The sequence below is a fragment of the Pinus tabuliformis genome, chromosome J, assembly GCF_031772625.1.
Source record: "Pinus tabuliformis cultivar Carrire ecotype Pingquan chromosome J, CPIR1, whole genome shotgun sequence".
Lineage (NCBI taxonomy): Eukaryota > Viridiplantae > Streptophyta > Pinopsida > Pinales > Pinaceae > Pinus > Pinus tabuliformis.
The window spans coordinates 104,756,523-104,763,369 of record NC_142295.1 but is presented as its reverse complement, the minus strand read 5'-3'; the positions used below and the strand labels follow the sequence as shown (position 1 = coordinate 104,763,369).

The following is a 6,847-nucleotide window of genomic DNA, read 5'->3' as shown; positions in this document are numbered from 1 at the left end:
ATTTTTTTGGTGGGATGCAGTTTTTGGCAGCTAGTTGATGGGCAGAAAAAACGTCAAAGGGAAGAGAGAGACACGGTTGAGGGAATTTATTCATCAAAGAATGCCTAGCCAAGGAATTCAAATTCTCATAAGCTGAGTAGCAACAAGGGGCAATAAATCTACTGACTCTAGCAGGGAGTGCATAGGCTAGCCCAACAACAGCACAGAGGAGAGAGGAGGCTATTCGACTTTTTCATTTGGTAGAGATGGCAGCTAGTGGACTGAGAGATTAGAACAGGTTGGATGGGGCATCCAACTACGTGATTTGGAAGGCATGGATGTCATGCCTTCTGGATGAGCATTTTCTCAAAGTATACGTCGACAACATGGTGGCTGAGCTCGCGGATCCAGATCCGCTCAAGAAGTACAAGGGTGTTATGGCAAAGACGAAGAGGATGATCCTAGACGGAGTGAAGGATCATGTAGTCTGTCACATAACTAGAAGAGAATCTGTCGAGGAGATGTGGGATGATTTTTTGACACTGTATCAAGGATCTTCCGAGCAGTGGAAGATGTACCTAGAGCAGAAGATGAGATTTATATAGATACAGAAGGGGGAACACATTGATCCGTTCCTCACGAAGCTTCAGGAGACTTGAGATGAGTTAGTAGTTGTGGGGTCTGCACCTCAAGGGTCCGAGATGTAAGGCTGGCCCTAAATTATCTCTCTGAAGATTGGCAAGTCTTTGTCCATAGTATCCTGGGCAGGGCGACTTTGCGAAATTGGGATGAGATGTGGGCAACTCTTAAGCAAGAGGAGCTGATGAGAGACTTGGTCAAGTGAAAACTTGATGGAAGCATCAGCAGTGGGTCAAATACCAAGGAGGAGGATAAGAATGCAACCCTTGCATCCAAGGGGCAGCAGGAGCAACGGAAGCGGAAGAAGGACGTTTCGAAGATTAACTGCTTCAGGTGTGGTGAAATAGGTCACTACGCAACACAATGTCCTCTCAGGAAGAAGAAAAAAGATGAGAAGCATTATCCAAAGGTTGCAGCCACAAAGATCGAGGAGGAAGATTTTTCCATGACAACTTAGGAACCTCTAGAAGGGAGCTGGGGAGATTTAGAGTTGTAGTTCAAAAGAGCTACAGATGGGGGGGATCCTTGAGGAATCCACCTCTCGGATCAATTCCTTGTTGCGGGAGCCCAAATCAGAAGTAGAAGGATGGACTAGTGTCATTTGGTGCAGAGGAGTGCAGGAGTGGCAGTTGTAGTGACAAGAAGTGCCAAAGACTGAGCAACATAGAGTTAGAGTTAGCAGCAGTGCATATGGCACAGAGCAGAGGTCAATAACAACACAAAGGCTTCTGGAAGTCAATGTAGAGAATAACAACAGTAAGAACTCCAATAATGAGACACATCATACTGAACACCAATTCAATAATTTTGGATGTTTTTCCGTTGCTGATGCAGTAGCAGCAACAATTGGAGAAAGTTGCAATGCAGATGCAATTGGCAGTGGTAGTGCCAGCAGCAGCATAGATAAAAAATTGAGGGGGAGTTGCAGTACAGATGTAGTGTTGATAGTGGCAGGGTCAGCAATAGTACAAATGCAACATTTTGTTGAAATATGGCAACAAGAATATTCCAATTTAATTTGTCCTTGAATTAAATTGTAAATTAAAATCGAATTTAGTCTTAATAGCTACTTGGAAATAATTAATTACGCCGTAAGGCGTTCCCTCTGAGAGGAACTCCCCTCCGTGCCGCGGTGTCTCGTTATGGGCCCTTAGATCGATGGTTAGACGATGGAATAAACTCCAACCATTAGATCATCGGCCTTTTTAGAAACCAAGCGTCAGCGAAGAGAGGCCAAGCGTCTGTGGATGGATGAGAGAGGACAGCAATCTGAGGCGCCTTGATCCCCTTCGATCTGAACATCAGGGAGCTCTATGAAGCGGATCATGTCCCTTGACGAAGATGGCAGGGTGTGGTGAGGAGAGCCGTCCATCCATTCGGCGGTGAAGAAGGTGACAGAAAAGCCATGGTACACAGTCAGCCGAATATTCACACCAGTTCTTCACTTGATCGCTCTACTTTGTGGTCACTCATTTCATGGCTCCTCGGCATTCTCGTTCTCTGTTGGCGAAAGCTTTCTTATTCTTTATTCTTATTCTTTCCCCCGTTGCAATTTCCACAGGGCTTTGCATTGCAATCAGCCATGCAATTCAAAGAAAAACCAAATATTCTTGCAGCAGATGTCTTCCCTGTACCTCTGGGCCCATGAAAAAGATAAAAGGGTGCAATCTTATCTTTGTTAATTGCACTGGAAAGAGCTTGAGCAATAATGCTCTGCCCAACCAGTTCCTCGAAAGACTTGGGACTGTACTTTTGACTCAAGCTTCTATTCACTAACATGTTTTCGTTAGTCCTCATCTGTAAGGATTCCTCCTCTGTCTCATATTCACTAATCCCTGACTTTCTGGTCCTGTGATGAGTTTTGATGAGAGGATGGAGATCTAGCTCACTGAAACGTCTGTTGTTTACATGGGGAGAATCACCATAATCGTCCAGAGGCGAGTCCAAGGTTAAAACATTCGTGTGGGGGGGGGGATCTGACCAATGGGGTTTCATCCTTTGAATAGGAGCAATCCGAGGAAGAAAAATCTGTAACATATTCAAATTGAATAGGTTCTTGATAGTGCAGAGTACTAGCAGAATCAGAGAGTGATTTTCTCCTATTGGCAACCAGCACACCACATGAAAACCTCTTCCCTTTGATGCCCTTCAATTTTTTACCTCTACCATTTCGCCTTCCAGACCAGGACCAAGGAAGTCTGCATCCATTTCTTGAAATTGTTTGACAACCCCCAAACTCTTCAACATTTCTTTGTATATCGATGTTGTTTTGCAGATTTTCCTCCCTTAAAGTTTTATGATCATAAGGCCCAATGTAAGGGTCTATAGTATAAGCCCCATTGTCATCTAAAACAAGTTCGAAGCTTTCTTCTTTGCAAGTATTAGCGGGAGAACTAATCAATGAAAAATCATCTTCATCTACAGGCAGTGTAAACTCATGGAAGGAATTCAGAGCTGCAGGATGGTTTTCATCGGTAAATCCCTGGTATATTTTGAATGATCTTGAAGATGTAGATTTGCTCTTTCCAGCAACAAGTTTTCTTTTCTGAAAGTACTTGGGATTTTTTCGGTTGCTTTTCCTTCTATGATATTTGAGTGCACCTTCAGCATCGAGATCCTCTACCAGAGTACTTCCACCAACAAATTCTCTTTTTGAACTCTTAATATTTTGTATGATTTTCTGTACTGTATCATGTATGCTGTTTTTATCAGAAGTTGTCAAGTTGGTATCAGACACTTTTCCTTCTTGTAAGGCCATGGAACTCATTTATATTGAAGCAGTTAAAGATAATTTTGCATAGGTTATTCACATTAAGGACTGTAGCCTTTCAATTGTTCATCACAGACCAACATTATCAGAATTCAGTCACAAGTCTGGTGTCGAGATAAATTTGCCACGTCACTTGATTTTTCAAATACAAAAACAGATATCTTAGAATACCCAAAATAGGAAAGCTTATTTCCATTCCAAAATCTACTGTGCTTTTTGGCTTCTCTAAGCTCAGGTTTCTACTTTATGCCTGCAAGTTTCCTCATTCACTCAGTTTTATCTACGTTAAGATACCCATGAGTTCATGGACTCTCATTATGATGTTTTGATCTATTAATTCGTCGCAGAAATCCATCTTGTTTTATCTTACTTAGTGGTACAATTCCATCTTTACTTCGTAAAATTCCTGGATGTACCAATTTCAATGATTTTGAATAATTAAGACTGACACATCAAGGAGTTCTGGTTCAAAATCTCTCAAGTTAGACTCAGTTTCAGAATTCCAAGTCATATAATATGCACACCTAAACAGTTTAAAAGCATTAAAGTTTTATCGGAAATTTAAGGTTGAAAAGGCTTTCTGATGAGATTCTAGCTTTAGGAAAATCTGTGCGAAGATAGAATTTCAGTGCCATGGATGGAGAAAGTCAAAGTTATCCTCTACTGCCAGCTTAGACGCCATCAAATATTCCAAAAATTGAGGACTTCCTGTGAAAGTTCACGCTTTCCCTTCATCATTAATAGAGCAAGCAGCAAGAGCTTATCATTTCCCATGCACATGTACATATTATTCATAATGATCCCTATCCATGATTAATACATAGCAGTTACGATGACTCTACCACTCAATATAACTTCCAATTGCAGGGAACAACACTAAGAAAAGAAAAGAAAAAAACCCTGCAACACAGAAATTGGACGAAAAATTCTATTATCTATAATAAACTCTTTGTGAGTTCATAACACACAGATTATCCTTGAAATGAGAAAAAACCAATAACTTCCCTTTTTGATTCGGAAAGAGTAGGCAGGTTGCTTACTTGAATTTTGAATTTGAATGATGATATTCTCAAAATCAATGCCCAAGCCAGCACCATTGAATTATAATTGCTAATGTGACTAACTATATATATATATATATATATATATATATATATATATATATATATATATATATATATATATATATATATATATATAGCACGATTTCCATCTCTACGACTTAATATAAGATTTGGAAATGGTGGCCATCAACTACTCCATCACCATTAGCAGGCCTGCATTTAATAATATTCAAATTAAATTTTGTGCAGGCCTAATGGAGTCATGCAGTTTAAATAAACAAGAGAGAACTCTTGTTAAATTAATTAATAGAAAATGCTGGTTGGTGGTAGAATGCAAGGTCATTTTAAGATCAGGAAGGTGACTTTCGTTGTATTGTGGATTTGTGTTGGTTTATTAATCACTTATTCTGATTCATATATGTTGATCCCATTATCTATATGATCCGAATATAAAAAGCAGAGGATTCCTGATAATAGAGAATATATTTATTAGTTTATAATTTATGTTCTAGCATTATTTGGCTAGCTGACCAAGTCATTTGGACATGGCTTTGCCCTGGTTGCAGGTATTCTTCAAAGTGATCCACTAGTGCAAGTGTTTATCATAGATCTCCACAAAAACAGTGAAGTGTTTATCATAGATCTTTATCATAGATCTCCACAAAAACAGTGAAGTGTTTATCATAGATCTTCACAAAAACTATTAACAGTTAATCCATATGGATATAATTTCGAAAACAGTTTGGGATACAAAATTCAATTCATTACGCCGTAAGGCATTTCCCTTTGAAATGAATTGCCCCAGCCGATGCCGTGTCTTATTGTTGACCGAGTTTGGGATACAAAATTCAATTCATTACGCCGTAAGGCGTTTCCCTTTGAAATGAATTGCCCCAGCCGATGCCGTGTCTTATTGTTGACCGTAGATTTGTGGTGTTAGACGATTGAAGGAAGTTTGGTCGTTGATCCTCACACTGTCCTTTTGTCTCCCAACCCAATGGCCTCTGTGTCTTCTGAGTTATTGTTCGGGCGGTGGCAGATTAAGCATTTCTTGCTGTCGAGCCTCGCACGGACACTGGAGGCCTTTCCTACGATGGTCATGATTTTCGCTGACTATGAACCCCATTGGCATTGCAATGGAGGGAAAACCCCAGAGGATTTCCTTTCCGTGAAGCCAAGGTTCGAATCCTGCAGCCCGACGGGATCTATATGCTCCATGGACCGGGCCTCATGGGACTGGGACGGAGGCCCCGGGGTTTCGACGGTCTGCGGATGGGATCTCGTCTGCGGCCAGAAATACAAAGTTGGGTTTCTGCAGTCTGCGTTCTTTGTCGGGTGTTTGCTCGGTAATTGATATTTTCAGCCCCTGTGTGCTTTTATATCTGATGGCTGATCGCCATTAAGATTTTCTTTCAGTTTCTGATTTATTTTTTGATACAGGTGCAGGGATATCTGGGCATCTATCGGATTCTTCGCTGGGGAGTGAGGGTGTCCTGAAGTTGGTCTACATCTGCAATGCCATTTTTGGTTTCTTGACGGCAATGTCGCCGAATTTCTGGGTTTATTTAATTCTCCATCTATTGACGGGAATTAGCAATGGTGGCCTAGGGTTGTCGTCGTTCGTCTTGGTGACGGAAGCCGTCGGACCGTCCAAGAGAGCACCGGTTGGCATGTCGACTTTCTACTTCTTTTCTCTCGGCATAGCAGTGCTACCGGCTCTGTCCTACTTTTCCGGCAACTGGAGATATCTGTACGTCGCGGGTTCGATTCCCTCGGCCGTGTATTGCATCTTCGTTCTGCCATTCGTTTGGGAGTCCTCGCGGTGGTACCTGGTGAAGGGCAGGCTGAAAGAAGCCATGGGCATCATGAGATAATAATCATCATCCCTCCATGATTCACATTATAGAAATAATAATTGACATTATCCACATACACAACTCTTGTGATGCATCTTTCTCATATGCTCAGGTCATTTTTTGAAATAAGTGTACTCATCCAATGATGGAGACTCAACACGCATGAGGTACATTAGTCATTTATTCATAAGAATATTTTTCATTTAGTATATTGGGATGTAAAGATTGTGGGTTGAAGTTGGAAATGAATCATGATGCTTGGAAGTTATACTTGTTGCATTATTTCATTTTTGTGGTTATATCCTCCTTCTAGTGAAGTGTAACCATATAGGGACTTGTCCAACCTCATTAAGAATAATAAGCCTAAATGAATTAAAATAGAGTGGCTATATCATTTCATACTCAACACCTTCCATGCATCCCTTTTTTCCATTCTCCTGCCTTTTAACTTACTTAGTGTCATTAGTTTGCAAGTTTCTTACTTGTCTCATTAAACCGATCGAGTATGATGTGTAAGGGTGTCCCTCCATCATCAAAGT

At 40.8% G+C, this 6,847-nt stretch overlaps 1 pseudogene; it reads left to right on the top strand.

The window, feature by feature from the left end:
- The first annotated feature begins 5,449 nt into the window (after positions 1 to 5,449).
- Positions 5,450 to 6,326, top strand: LOC149225737 (organic cation/carnitine transporter 4 pseudogene; annotated as a pseudogene).
- Positions 6,327 to 6,847: the final 521 nt, after the last annotated feature.